This window comes from Humulus lupulus, chromosome 6 (assembly GCF_963169125.1).
Source record: "Humulus lupulus chromosome 6, drHumLupu1.1, whole genome shotgun sequence".
NCBI lineage: Eukaryota > Viridiplantae > Streptophyta > Magnoliopsida > Rosales > Cannabaceae > Humulus > Humulus lupulus.
Window position 1 is genome coordinate 8,251,230 of NC_084798.1, and position 16,800 is coordinate 8,268,029.

Genomic DNA, 16,800 nt, shown 5'->3' on the forward strand with positions numbered 1-16,800 from the left:
TTTTGAATTCTTTTCCTTTCAGCCATTCAAACTCCTTCAACAGTCCAGCATCTTTTGAACGAGTCTTCAGCCTCTGCTGAACGATTATTCAAATGATTTTCACCTAAAAAGCCATTATTTTTATTCAAGTAAAATCAAGATACTTTCATTCCCAAACTCTATAAATAGGACCTAGTACCCAGCCATTATTCACCTTTTGCTCTAAGTTCAGAAGCTGCTAGTGTTAAGTGAGTGTGAGAGTGTAAACACCTGGTTTGGGAAAATTATAAGCTTAAACATCATAAGCTTATCAAACACTTTGGGAAGTGAGTTCTATAGTATTTCGGTGGAGGTGTAGATTGGTCTTTCAAGTCTTTGAGGTAACCAAAACTCTAGTTCCTTTTCTGTATTATGTTATTTTCCTTCTCATAGTCTTCTACTCGATCTCTAACCTTAATCTTCATTTTGGTTAGGGAATCCAAGTTCTTAAGCACATAAGTTGTGGTAAGCATATGTTCTTTTAAATGGTTTAGTCTTCCCATTTTCCTTTTCATCTCTTTCCTTCTTTCAACTCACTCTTGTTCATTATGGTTTTAGGAGTGTTCCAAAAGTCCCAACTCAGTCCATTATATCCCGGTAACTTTTGGTAAGGAAAATAGGCTAGAATCAATATGTTATGTGCTTATGTTGTCTATATGTTTTATGTTATTAAATGTGTTATGATATGTATGTATGTTTGTAGGCTTGGGCATATGACCCATATGACTAACAAGACCCCAAATGGGTTATGGGCAGATGACCTACTTAGCTAGTAGGACCCCACTAATCCCATGGGCATATGCTTGTTTAATCTATGGGACCCCAAGTAATAATGGCCATTATAACAAGTGTTATATGTATTATGTTAAGTCTTTATGTTTCTTATGAAATTATGTATATGACTATGTGTTAGATTTTCCTTGCTGGGCATTAGGCTCATTCCTTTCTGTTTTATGTGCAGGAAAATAAGCTTTAGAGGCGGTAAGATTCGTGACGCTTAGAGGATGTGTATCGATGATGAATGGAGTCAAGGGGCCGAGTGTTATTCGATTCGAGGATGTAGTTTCTGTTTTATGTCTTTTTACATGTATTTTCCGCACTAATTATGTAATGTCTTATTATTTTAAATTATGTTTTTGTTTTAAAGACAATGGGATCCCATATCCTTTTTAGTATTTACTTTGTAAGTAACTCTTATTTTTATAAGTTACTTAATAAAATTATGGTATTTTCGCAAATGTAAGTTCTTTTAAGGATTTTATGTATAGTTTCGTTAATGGTCCAAATAGTCTAGATTAGTGGGTCATTACATTTTCATGCTTATTGTCTCTAGTTATTAAGGAATTGATATTGGGATTTTAGGGTTTATGAGTTGCGGTTTTGGGTGATTTTTGGCTCAACAAAGTGGATTTAAAGCATATTTGAGGTAGGATTTCAAAATTAAACAATGTATTATAGTTAGAATGGTATAAAAAATTATTTTTGTGCATTTTTTTAATATGATTTGTGGGTTTTATTAGAAATATTAGTTTAAAGTATGAAAATTAATTTTTATGTATATTTGAGATACTATATTGTTTAATTTTAAGATGATACCACATTATTTACTATTTTTAATTTTTTATTACTATTTAATCCAAAAATTATACATTTTTTAATTAATTTTTAATGTTTGTTAAGTATATATATGTAAATATGTTTTGCTAAAATGTATTTAATAATTGTCTAAAATAAGAAAAATAATTTAATTTGAATTTTACATACAAAATAGTAATTCAAGATTATAATGTTTATAATTTTTTTTAATTTATATTATTATTTAATTAGAAAATTATATATATTTGTAATCTTTATTAAATTTAAGTAGGTTATTTATATATAGTTATGTTATTTTATTGATTTAGTAATATTTTATTAATTAATTAATTAAAAATTTTAAGTTGTGGTTTTAACTGAGATTTTTGCTTCAAATTTTCGATTTCAAGCACACATTTGAAGTTTTTAAGTTTCTAAAATTTCAATAATAAATTATTTTTAATCTAATTATTTAATGAAGTTTTTTTATTAATATTTTATTTATTAATTAATTTAGTTTTGTAGGTTGTGAATTTAATAGCAAAGTGCGCTCTTTGCAAAGTGAAGTAAATTTGTTAGCAAAGACTATTAATTGCAAGTGGTACATACATTATATTCTTTCTTATTTTAGTATTATTAAACTTTTGTTAGAGGGGTTTAAATATCTTAAATATTCATCCATAGTGAAGTAGGTTCTGAGATTAAAATTGTGTGTTTCGGTGATAACAGAAGGTTGAGAACTGTGTGTTTTAGTGAAGTAGGTTCTGGAAAATTTGTTTGTGTGCTGCGGAGCTATAAGGAAGAAACTTATTGTGTGTTATTTGAAGTTTTTGACTTGTTGTTCACAGATGGTTAGATCACTATTATAGGGGAAATGCTGCTCGATTTTGTTTAGAATTATGTATTTTATTATTCTATTATTATATTTGTATTGTGTTGTGCTTATTCGATTGGATTTGATTAGATTGACAGATGGTTAAGTTACTAATATAGGGGAAATGCCGCCCAATTTTTCGTATGCTTATTTAGTATTTTTTTTTTTAGTTTAATTTTTCATAAACATAGTTAACAATTTATTTATTATTAAAGTATATATAATTAAATAATAATTAACTAATATATTTAACTTTGTATTTTTTTGTAGCTAAACACTACGCCATAAACACTATCACATATTAATGAACTGCGACAACACTGGGCGAACCATATGCTACCGATAATTCAAGGTCATCGTCCCACATATTAGGTTTTTTTTTACATTTTATTTCTTACCATATGTCTTGCTAGCTAGAGTAATATTTGTTAATTTTGTATGTTTAACAACAAATATTACAATTTTGTATATTTAGCTAGCAAAAACATATTATATACACATTTCGATTTTATTAATGAAAATTCACAATTTAAATTTGCATATAATTTAGATTTTTTAATTAATATATTTAATTCTATTTCAAAAAAAATTAATATATTTAATTCTATTAATTAATATACTGAAAATAATTATTTAATTATTTTTTAAAAAAAATTACAAAAACCAATGACGTCTCCCAAGGGGAGACGTTGGAAGTCTACAAAGTCTCCCCATGGGAGACGTCATATGGCCACTTTAGATGGCTCCTGCAACAACGTCTCCCCTAGGGGGAGACATTAAATGTCTACAATGTCTCCCCCATATAGCCATTAAATGCCTATTTTGTTGTAGTGTGATACTTACTTGGCGGTTAGATTCGGAGCTTTGAGTGTGTGTATCGAGGAGAACTTCATGCGAATGAACCGTTGCTCTGATACCAACTATAATGACCCAACTACTCTAGACTTTGGACCATTAATGACTACTATACATAGACACTAATCTTTAATAAAACTTACTAGCGAAATAATCATAACTTCATTAAAACTTGTAAGGAAAATGTTAAACTACATAAAATTTAAAGTAGGATATGGGATCCCATTGTTTTTTAAAATAAAAACATAACATAACTTTAAATAAATGGATTACAAAATAAAGTGCAGAAAATACATATAAAGCATAATTTTTAAAAGGCTAAGAAGTGACTTCATCCTCGAATCAAACGCTCAATCCACCGATTCCATCCTGCCTCAATACACAACCCCTAAGTTGCTAATAACCTTTCCGCTGCCATAGCTAATTTCCTGCACATATAAACATAAAGGAATGAGCCTAATGCCCAACAAGGAAAAACTAACACGTAAATCATATACATAAAATTGATATCGCAACATATACTAACACATATCATAAACATATGTCACATATACTATAATGGCCATTGCTACTTGGTGCACGTAAACTAAACAAGTGATACTATTTGTGAATCTAGTCTCGAGGGTAGAATGACAAAGCATCCATTCTCTGTGATAGAAGAAAGGGCCAAATGTAACGCCCTAATTTCTCATAGACTACCGAGAACACAGTGCTGGGTCATAATCGTAAATATTGCTCTTTTATTTAATAAAAACTTTAAAAAATAAATACATAGATCCATGGTTTTATAAAAATAAAATACTTGTATTTAACATAAAAATGAGCAACATTTAAATAAAACAAACTTTAAAATAACTAAATAAATAATTTGGCCTGCTTGATCTTGCTCGACTATAAATGGTCCCCAACGAATACATCACGAAGCTCTTAGGTCCCACTCGCCACCGACCTTTCTATCCTTAATTTCTTGAAATAACAACATCACAAGGAATGAGCTTCTAAGCCCAGTAAGGAAAATACAAACAAGGGTTAGTCATATAATCAAACATAACACATATTCACCAAAGTCATACAAACACAAACATCTAGATCATATCATATCTTAAGTCATAATTCTAAATCATACATCTAAGTCATAGATCACAAGTCATACTCTAAGTCATAAGTCATAGGTCATAGGTCATAGATCATAAATCATAGGTCATAAATCATAACTATAGGTCATATATCATAATCATAACTAAAAATAACAAGTCAGATATAATAAAAAGATAAGTACTTATACAGGGGTGGCAATTAAGCCCCGGACAAAAGTTCGTCATACACCGGACATAGGTCCGTCATAAAGTTTTGGCAACCAAGCCTACCGGACATAGTTCGTCAAACATCATTGGACACCTTAGGTCCATACACACTTACCCCTTTATTGTACCTGAAATGTTAGGTCATACAAACATAAACTGTATCATACATTACATAAACTGGATCATAATGCTAAACTATCTAATTTTCCTTACCAACACCGGAATAATTGAGAACAAATGCGGGACTTGGAACACTCCTAAAACCAGCAATAAAAATAATGAGTATTTCTAAAGGAAAGAGATGAAAGGAATAGAACTAAACCACCAAGAGGAAACTTACCGAAAAGACAACTTAAGTTCAAAGAACTTAAAAACCTAACGACAAAACCATAACAAAAGTTAGAACCTGAATGAAAACTAAAGAAACTGAGGAATCAAACAGAATTGAACTTAAGAATAATGGTACCTCAGTTGACCATATGGATTGGTCTAACTCCAATACTGAAACACTCTAATCCTCACTTCCCAAGTGTTTGATAAAGCTTAAGAATTGCAAAGCTTTTTCCCAACCCAAGTGTTTATCACTCTTAAAGTCTCACTAGCACCTTGGAGTCTGATCACAGCTGAAGAGTGAATGGAAGGTGTAGAGTCCAAGAACTTTACTTAGCTAATTGTTTAGTAGTATTATAGTATGTTTAGTGTTATCATTGTTACTTTGGATTTTTGGTTCAGACCGGGAGTTATTTGGACACTCATAGTAGTACTTATAGATTTTCTAAGTTTAACCTATAGTTTAAGAATATTAAGTATAACCTAAGGTTTGATTAATGTGACTGATATTAAGGATTATATTATTATATTATAAGGTTTAGACATCAACCAATAGGATTTTAAGCACATGTTATGAATGGTAATTAAGGATTAAGTATTTTTGAGGATTAAATTAAATAAGAGTAAAATTTGAATGTTATAGGGTCAATCAGCAGCCTTGAGTACGTTGAGGGCTTAGTCAAGGCTGTTTAATCCATTCAAACTTAGCTAAAAATGTGTAAATTCGTGTTTAAATATTCTGCGTATGCCGATATATCGCAGCTATAGGGGGCGATATGTCGCAGCACGTAGATACGGAAAACACGAATCGATGCACGGTCGCCTCGGGAACAAAGGTCCAGGCGATATATCGCCTATAGGGGGCGATATATCGCCTCCACCAGCATGAATTCAAATACTTTTGAATTCTTTTCCCTTCAGCCATTCAAACTCCTTCAACAGTCCAGCATCTTTTGAACGAGTCTTCAGCCTCTGCTGAACGATTATTCAAATGATTTTCACCTAAAAAGACATTATTTTTATTCAAGTAAAACCAAGATATTTTCATTCCCAAACTCTATAAATAGGACCTAGTACCCAGCCATTATTCACCATTTGCTATAAGTTCAGAGGCTGCTAGTGTTAAGTGAGTGTGAGAGTGTAAACACTTGGTTTGGGGAAAAACTATAAGCTTAAACATCATAAGCTTATCAAACACTTTGGGAAGTGAGTTCTATAGTATTTCGGTGAAGGTTAGATTGATCTTGCAATCTTTGAGGTAAACCCAAAACTCTAGTTCTTTTCTGTATTTTTATGTTAATTCCTTTCTCAAAACCTTCTACTCAGTCCCCTAACCTTATTCTTATTTTGGTTAGGGAATCCAAGCTTTTAAGCATATAAGTCGGTAAGTGTGTTTTCTATGGTTTAGTCTTTCCATCTCTTTCATTTCATCTCCTTTCTTTAGACTTACTCTTTCTTATGGTTTTAGGAGTGTTCCAACAATCCCAACTCAGTCCATAATCTCGGTAACTTTGGTAAGGAAATAGGCTAGAATCAACATGTTATGTGATCATGTTATCTATATGTTTTATGTTATTAAAAGTGTTATGATATATGTGTATGTTTGTAGGCTTGGACATATGACCCATATGACTAACAAGACCCCAAATGGGTTATGGGCATATGACCTACTTAGCTAGTAGGACCCCATTAACCCCATGGGCATATGCTTGTTTAGCCTATGGGACCCCAAGTAATAATGGCCATTATAATAAGTGTATGTTATATGTATTATGTTAAGTCCTTATGTTTTCTTATGAAATTATGTATGTGACTTTGTGTTAGATTTTCCTTACTGGGCATTAGGCTCACTCCTTTCTGTTTATGTGCAGGAAAATAAGCTTAGAGGCGGAAAGATTCGTGACGCTTGGAGAATGTGTATCGATGATGAATGGAGTCAAGGGGCCGAGCGTTATTCGATTCGAGGATATAGTCTCCTTTTATGTTTTTATGGTTTTTATGTGTATTTTCCGCATTATGATGTAATGTCTTTTATTTTAAACCATGTTTTGTTTTAAAAACAATGGGATCCCATAATCCTTCTTAGTATTCTGTTTGTTTGTAAATAACTCTCATTTTTGCAAGTTACTCAATAAATTATGGTATTTTCGTAAAAATGTAAGTTTTATGCATAGTTTCGTTAATGGTCCAAATAGTCTAGATTAGTGGGTCATTACAGTTGGTATCAGAGAAAACGGTTCCTTCGCATGAAGTTCTCCTCGATACACATGCTCAAAGCTCCGAATCGGACCGCCAAGTAAGTGTTTAAGTTACAAGTTACAAGTTACTTTGTCTATGTGTATAGCTAACAACTTTAGTGTTTATGTTTCAGTTAAAAATGAATGGAGCTTTAACCTACCAAGATATCCGAGCCATTAAGGCCTTAAAAAGAATAAGGGAGCCAAGAAACACCGTAGGAGCCTTAGAAAGGATTACACGAAGGTTGCTTTTGTTTCACCAAGCAATAGGTGGCCTTCAAGAGGCTAAACAAATAATGCTAAGATCAACAGAACAATATGTATTAGTGATTAGATTGTTTAAAGATTTCCATCCTGTAATAGCAGCCTTAGAAGAAATATGGGAAGAAATGAATGATGAGGATGAATCACCATTAGCAATGAGATACTACTTCCTCTTAATTAGGTTCACCGCAAAATTTGAATTTCAATTCACCAAGGAGCAAAAGAATAGGATTCTCACAAACCTTCCTAGAGGGCATTTTGATGCTCATGATAATGATGACTATGAGGCTATAGATGGTGATATGTTAGATGACGGATCGGATGTAGAAGATCCCGATTTTTAGATTAGTAGTTTTTTTGTTTTATTTACTTTTATGTTATGATTGTAATAAGTGAATTTTTTTTCCAAATGAATAAACATGCTATTTGAATATCATGTGTGAGTTTGAAGTTTTTTTCAATCATAATAAATACTAAATAAAATGAATAATGACTGAGTTCGGTGAGGGTGGATACGAATCAATGAATGTAACGACCCACTAATCTAGACTACTTGGACCATTAACGAATCTATACATAAAACTTACATTTTTGCGGAAATACCATAATTATATTGAAAACTTATGGAAACAAAGGTTACTTTCATAAAATAAGTAGGATATGGGTACCCATTGTCTTTAAAACAAAAATAACTTAAAAACTAAAAAGATTTACATAGAAAATGCGGAAAATACATTTAAAACCATAAAAACATAAACATGACTACATCCTCGAATCGAATAACGCTCGGCTCCTTGACTCCATTCACCATCGATACACATCCTCTAAGCGTCACGAATCTTTCCGCCTCTAAAGCTTATTTCCTGCACATAAACAGAAAGGAATGAGCCTAATGCCCAGCAAGGAAAATCTAACACATAGTCATAAACATAAACATAATGTCATAATAACGTAAAGACATATCATAACACATAATACACTTATTATAATGGCCATTATTACTTGGGGTCCCATAGACTAAACAAGCATATGCCCATGGGATTAATGGGGTCCTACTAGCTAAGTAGGTCATATGCCCATAACCCATTTGGGGTCTTGTTAGTCATATGGGTCATATGCCCAAGCCTACAAACATACACATATACATATCATAACACTTTTAATAACATAAAAACATATAGATAACATAAGCACATAACATATTAATTCTAGCCTATTTTCCTTACCAAAGTTACCGGGATTATGGACTGAGTTGGGACTTTTGGAACACTCCTAAAACCATAAGAAAGAGTGAGTCTAAGAAAGGAGATGAAATGAAAGAGAATAGGAAGACTAAACCATAGAAAACATACTTACCGACTTATATGCTTAAAAGCTTGGATTCCCTAACCAAAATAAGAATAAGGTTAGGGGACTGAGTAGAAGGTTTTGAGAAAGGAAATAACATAAAAATACAGAAAAGAACTAGAGTTTTGGGTTTACCTCAAAGATTGCAAGATCAATCTAACATCCACCGAAATACTATAGCACTCACTTCCCAAAGTGTTTGATAAGCTTATGATGTTTAAGCTTATAGTTTTTCCCCAAACCAAGTGTTTACACTCTCACACTCACTTAACACTAGCAGCCTCTGAACTTAGAGCAAATGGTGAATAATGGCTGGGTACTAGGTCCTATTTATAGAGTTTGGGAATGAAAATATCTTGATTTTACTTGAATAAAAATAATGGCTTTTTAGGTGAAAATCATTTGAATAATCGTTCAGCAGAGGCTGAAGACTCGTTCAGAAGATGCTGGACTGTTGAAGGAGTTTGAATGGCTGAAGGGAAAGGAATTCAAAAGTATTTGAATTCATGCTGGTGGAGGCGATATATCGCCCCCTGTAGGCGATATATCGCCTGGACCAGTATGCCCGAGGCGACCGTGCATCGTTTCGTGTTTTCCGTATCTACGTGCTGCGACATATCGCCCCCTATAGCTGCGATATATCGGCACACGCTGAATATTTAAACACGAAATTACACATTTTTAGCTAAGTTTGAATGGAGTAAACAACCTTGACTAAGCCTTCAACGTACTAAAAGCTGCTGACTGACCCTATAACATTCAAACTTTACTCCTTATTATATTTAATCCTCAAAAATCTTTAATCCTTAATCACCATTCATAACATGTGCTTAAAATCCTATTGGTTGATATCTAAACCTTATAGTATAAAATATATAATCCTTAATATCAGTCACATTAATCAAACCTTAGGTTAACTTAATATTCTTAAACTATAGATTAAACTTAGAAAATCTATAAGTACTACTATGAGTGTCCAAATAATTCCCGGTCTGAACCAAAAATCCACAGTAACAATGATAATACTAAACATACTATCATACTATTATCTATCTTAGCTAAGTAAAGTTCTTGGACTCTACAATTCTCCCCTACTAAAAAGAATTTCGTCCTCGAAATTTACTTATCACATATCTCCGGATACCGGCCTTGCATGTCCTCCTCCAACTCCCACGTTGCCTCGCATTCAGAACTATTGCTCCATAGGACTTTGACTATAGGAAAGCTCTTGGACCGTAACTACTTCATCCCTCTATCTAGGATGCTAACCGGTCGTTCCTCGTAACTTAAGTCTTTCTGGAGTGCTATCGTATCGTATTTGAGGACGTGAGATGGGTCTGACACATATTTGCGTAACATTGAGATGTGGAAGACGTTGTGACTATCGGCTAGTGCTGGCGGTAGGGCTAGTCTATACGCAACTGTTCCCACTTTGTCCAATATCTAAAAGGACCTATGAATCGGGGACGAAGCTTGCCTTTCTTCCCGAACTGCTTGACACCTTTCATAGGAGATATCTTCAAGAAGACTTGATCTCCAACTTGGAATTCCACATCGCGTCGCTTGGTATCCGCATAGCTTTTCTGACGGCTTTGAGCAGCCAGCATACGCTGTCTAATAAGCGTTACTGCTTCTTAAGCTTGTCTAACAGCTTCGAGCCTTAAGCTGCCTTTCTCCTACCTCGTCCCAGTGCAACGGTGATCGGTACCTTCTTCCATATAGCAACACATAAGGTGCCATTCCGATCGTTGACTGGTAGCTGTTGTTGTACGAGAACTCGATCAGTGGTAAGTACTTATTCCACGATCCTCCAAAATCAAGTATACACGCGCATAGCATATCCTCTAAGATCTGAATCGTACGCTCAGCTGCCCATCTGTCTGAGGATGGAAAGCTGTACTAAGGCTTAACTCAGTACCCATGGCTTGCTATAAGCTTCTCCAAAATCTTGACGTAAATACTGATCCTCTATCTGACACTATCGTCTTGGGGATTCCATGCAATCGTACAATCTCTTGGATGTAGATGTCTGCATATTGGTCTGCCGTGCATGAAGTTTTAACAGGCAGGAAATGAGCCTACTTGGTTAGTCTATTTATTACTATCCAAGCGGAATCATGCTGCTTATTCGTCTTTGGCAGATCCGTCACGAAGTTCATGGCTATATCGTCCCACTTCCATTCTGGTATGCTAAACGGTTGCAATAAACCTGCAGGCCGCTGATGCTTTGCTTTCACTTGCTGGCATACCAGACACTTAGATACATACTCAGCTATGTCCTTCTTCATCCCTGGCCACCAATAGACTGCCTTGATGTCATAAGTAATCTTGGTAGACCCTGGATGAACTGAGTACGGGGCATTATGCGCTTCTTCTAGGATTGTCTTCTTAATACTCTGATTGTCTGGCACGCATACCCGATCCTTATATCTCAATAAACCTTGGCTAGATATTGAGAAATCTGTATTCTTGCCTTCTCTGACTGCTTCCATATGTGGTGCTAGCGATTCCTCATGTCTCTAACCAATCCGTATGTCCTCTAGCAGATTTGATTGGATAGACAAGTTAGCCAGCTTGCCTACAACCATTTCTATTCCAGCACTGATAAGCTTCTGCTGTAGTGGCTTTTCTATCCCGGATAAGGCTGCTAAATTCCCATAGTTTTTCCGGCTGAGTGCATCGGCAACTACATTCGCTTTCCCTGGGTGGTATAGGATTTCACAGTTGTAATCCTTTACTAACTCTAACCACCTGCGCTGCCTCATGTTGAGCTCCTTCTGCGTAAAGAAGTATTTTAAACTTTTGTGGTCCGTGTAAATCTCGCACCGTTCTCCATAAAGATAATGGCGCCAGATTTTTAACGCAAAGACCACCGCTGCCAACTCCATATCGTGAGTTGGATAGTGTTGCTTATACTCCTTCAACTGACGTGAGGCGTAGGCTATCACCTTGTCATTTTTGCATCAACACGCATCCCAATCCTTGCTTTGATGCATCGCATTAGACAACGAACTTATCGTCGGGTATCGGTACACTAAGTACTGGTGTTGAGCAAAGCTTATCCTTAAGCAATTGGAAGCTTTCTTCACACTTATCGTTCCAGTTAAACTTTTGTTGCTTCCGGGTCAGGTTGGTGAGTGGAGTGGCTATCTTAGAAAAAGCCCTCTACAACTTTCTATAGTAACCTGCTAGCCCTAAGAAGCTTCTTACTTCTGACGCGTTCTTTGGTCTAGGCCAATCCTTCATGGCCTCTACCTTCGATGGATCTACTGCAACTCCGTCTTTTGATATGATGTGCCCGAGGAACGCCACTTGCGAAAGCCAAAATTCGCATTTCTTTGAACTTGGCGCAAAGTTGATGCTCGTTCGATCGCGTCAAAATCATCCTCAATGTTCCTCGTGCTCTACTTCATCCTTGGAGTATACTAAGATATTGTTGATGAACACAACGACGAATTTATCCAAATAGTCTTTGAAGACCCTATTCATTAAGTCCATAAACGCGGCTGGTGCGTTAGTAAGACCCAAAGACATAACCAAGAACTCGTAACGTCCATAACGAGTCCTAAAGGTTGTCTTAGGAATATCTTCTCCCTTTACCTTGAGCTGATGATACCCGGACCGTAAATTGAATACAGTCGCGCCTCGGAGTTGATCAAACAAATCATCAATCCGAAGTAGCGGGTATTTGTTCACTTTATTCAGCTCACGGTAGTCTATGCACATGCGCATACTTCCGTCCTTCTTCTTCACGAATAGTACCGGAGCTCCCCATGGTGAATGGCTTGGCCTAATGAAACCCAAGTCTAGGAGTTCTTATAGCTGTGTCTTTAACTCCTTGAGTTCCGTAGGTGCCATCCGGTATGGTGCCTTAGAGATAGGCTCGGTGCCGGGTACTAATTCTATCGTGAAGTCTATTTCTCGATTTGGCGGCAATCCTGGCAAGTCATCGGGGAAAACTTCTGGAAATTCTTGTATAACCCGAACATCTCCAACTTTGAGTGATGTCTCCTTCTCCACATTCGTGATGCTGGCTAAGAATGCTTGGCATCCTTTCTCCATCATTCTCTGAGCTTTGAGAGATGACACTAACGGTGTGCGTAGTCCTGAAGCTTGTCCCATGAAGCATCGTCTCTGGCCGTCAGGAGTCTCAAACATCACCTTCTTGCGTTTGCTGTCGATCGTTGCGCCATGCCGTGCTAGCCAATCCATGCTTAGTATTACGTCGAAGTCCTTGATTACTAGCTCTATCAGATCTCCTTCTAGTCCTATGTCCTCAATCTTGATCGGTAAGCCTCGTACTATTCGTGATGATAGAACTACTCTGCCCGAAGGCAACTCGGTTACAAACCTAGTTCTAAATCTTTCACTAGGTTTGTCTAGTTTTTCTATCATTCCTAACGAGATATACGAGTATACTGCTACCAATCTAGCGATACATATACTATTGAGGATATGATCTGACCTATAAATGCTTGTTACTAGCATGGGTTCCTCCTTGGGTCAATGCAAAGACTTTGGTCTGGAACCATCGTTTAATCCCTCTTAGCATTCCTCTGAATCCTTTTTGTTGTAGTTCCCAGGTCTGCTAGCTTAACCCCTAATTCCATCTTTGGTCTAAGTCCTCTGACGAACTTGGTCAACCTCGTAAAGTCGGTTGGGACCAACTCTGGTGCAAACTTGACTAATCTGTTGAACTGACGAGCATATTCTTCTATCATTAGTGATGACTGCCGAGGAGTAATACTTCTTGTGGAACGGCTCCACAAATCTTGTCCATATCATGGTGGTGACATCGTTAGTCTGCTGAACTAAGTCCCACCATATTCTGGCATCCTTCCTGAGTAATGACAAGACGCAGGATATGCGGTCTGCATTACTGAAATTCATGTGCGTAAGAATTGGCTTCACATCCTTAGCCACTCTTCTGCCTCAAAGGGGTCTATAGTCCCTTTAAAGTTTGGAGCGTGCTGCTTGCGGAACCTCTCATATACTGACTCCATATTCGGTACTGGATGTGGTGCGTAGTTCGTCACTGGCCATCCCCCATATGGACCAACTTGTTGGGGTGCTAGGGCCATTTGTTGTAGCTGCGGCTGCGGTTGCGGCGGAGGCTGGGGCTGAGTCTGCGCCTGTTGACGTTGTTGCTGCAAGAGTTCCTCGACTTGTTGTCGCCGTCTAGCGATTTCCACGGTGTTGTCAGCTGATGGTGTCGGCGCGTTGCGGCTAGTAGTAGCACGCACTCCTCTTCTGCGAACTGGAGGGCATCATTGGTCGTTGGAACAACGTTGGAGGCGTTTCCGTTGGTGCGTGCAGATCTTCGGAGCGACATCTTCACCAAAAGTTCTAACAGTCGAGAACTTGTTAGAACTTACCCTAATAGGCTCTAAGGCAAAAACTTATTCTAAAACAAACATATCTCGGACCTATTTATTATGACTTCTTATGAAAAATTATATAGGTCTTTATTTATTATTAGAGTGGGTTTCTATACTTAGAAAAACAAGTCATCTTTATTTTCTAAGTGTGTTTCTAATCATCCTATATGACTTAATTCTCAGGCTCGAAACTTATCTTTGTTCCAAAGTTAACAATATTGAGGGAGGGCTGGGATCAGTAAAATCGTTCCCACTACTAAGGCCCCCTAACTCTCAATAAGGAAACTTGGTTCATTGATTTGTATCCACCTTCACTGAACTTAGTCATTATTCATTTTATTTATTACTCATTATGATTGCGAAAAAAAATCAAACTCATACATGAAAATAAAATAACATGAAATCAATTTGGAAAAAGATTTTCACTTATTACAATCATAAATAAAGAAATAAACAAAACAAACAATGAAAAACTAGCTATTCTAAAAATCGGGATCTTCTACATCCGATCCTTCATCTAGCATATCATTATCTATCTCCTTATAATCATCATTGTCTTGAGCCTCAAAATTTCCTCGGGGAAGATTTAAGAAGATCCTATGTTGTTGCTCATTAGTGAATTGAAACTCTAAATCATAGGTGAACTTAAGTATGAGAGAATAATATCTTAGGGCTGCTTGTAAGTCATCATCATTATTTATATTCTCCCATATTTCTTCTAAAGTTAAAATTGCTGAAGGAAAATCTTTTAAAAGCCTAATTACTAGGACATATTGTTCTGCAGCTCTCATCATGATTTGCTTAGACTCTTGAAGGTGACCTATCTCTTTGTGGAACAAGATCAATCTTCGAGTGATCTTTTCTAGTGCTCCTACAGTGTTTCTTGGCTCCCTTATTCTTTTTAAAGCCTTAATGGCTCGGATATCCTCATTGCTTAAAGCTCCGTTCATTCTTAACTGAAAACATAAACACTAAAAGTGTTAGCTATACACATAGACAAAGTAACTTGTAACTTGTAACTTAAACACTTACTTGGCGGTCCGATTCGGAGCTTTGAGCATGTGTATCGAGGAGAACTTCATGCGAAGGAACCGTTTGCTCTGATACCAACTGTAACGACCCACTAATCTAGACTACTTGGACCATTAACGAATCTATACATAAAACTTACATTTTTGCGGAAATACCATAATTATATTGAAAACTTATGGAAACAAAGGTTACTTTCATAAAATAAGTAGGATATGGGTACCCATTGTCTTTAAAACAAAAATAACTTAAAAACTAAAAAGATTTACATAGAAAATGCGGAAAATACATTTAAAACCATAAAAACATAAACATGACTACATCCTCGAATCGAATAACGCTCGGCTCCTTGACTCCATTCACCATCGATACACATCCTCTAAGCGTCACGAATCTTTCCGCCTCTAAAGCTTATTTCCTGCACATAAACAGAAAGGAATGAGCCTAATGCCCAGCAAGGAAAATCTAACACATAGTCATAAACATAAACATAATGTCATAATAACGTAAAGACATATCATAACACATAATACACTTATTATAATGGCCATTATTACTTGGGGTCCCATAGACTAAACAAGCATATGCCCATGGGATTAATGGGGTCCTACTAGCTAAGTAGGTCATATGCCCATAACCCATTTGGGGTCTTGTTAGTCATATGGGTCATATGCCCAAGCCTACAAACATACACATATACATATCATAACACTTTTAATAACATAAAAACATATAGATAACATAAGCACATAACATATTAATTCTAGCCTATTTTCCTTACCAAAGTTACCGGGATTATGGACTGAGTTGGGACTTTTGGAACACTCCTAAAACCATAAGAAAGAGTGAGTCTAAGAAAGGAGATGAAATGAAAGAGAATAGGAAGACTAAACCATAGAAAACATACTTACCGACTTATATGCTTAAAAGCTTGGATTCCCTAACCAAAATAAGAATAAGGTTAGGGGACTGAGTAGAAGGTTTTGAGAAAGGAAATAACATAAAAATACAGAAAAGAACTAGAGTTTTGGGTTTACCTCAAAGATTGCAAGATCAATCTAACATCCACCGAAATACTATAGCACTCACTTCCCAAAGTGTTTGATAAGCTTATGATGTTTAAGCTTATAGTTTTTCCCCAAACCAAGTGTTTACACTCTCACACTCACTTAACACTAGCAGCCTCTGAACTTAGAGCAAATGGTGAATAATGGCTGGGTACTAGGTCCTATTTATAGAGTTTGGGAATGAAAATATCTTGATTTTACTTGAATAAAAATAATGGCTTTTTAGGTGAAAATCATTTGAATAATCGTTCAGCAGAGGCTGAAGACTCGTTCAGAAGATGCTGGACTGTTGAAGGAGTTTGAATGGCTGAAGGGAAAGGAATTCAAAAGTATTTGAATTCATGCTGGTGGAGGCGATATATCGCCCCCTGTAGGCGATATATCGCCTGGGCCAGTATGCCCGAGGCGACCATGCATCGTTTCGTGTTTTCCGTATCTACGTGCTGCGACATATCGCCCCCTATAGCTGCGATATATCGGCACACGCTGAATATTTAAACACGAAATTACACATTTTTAGCT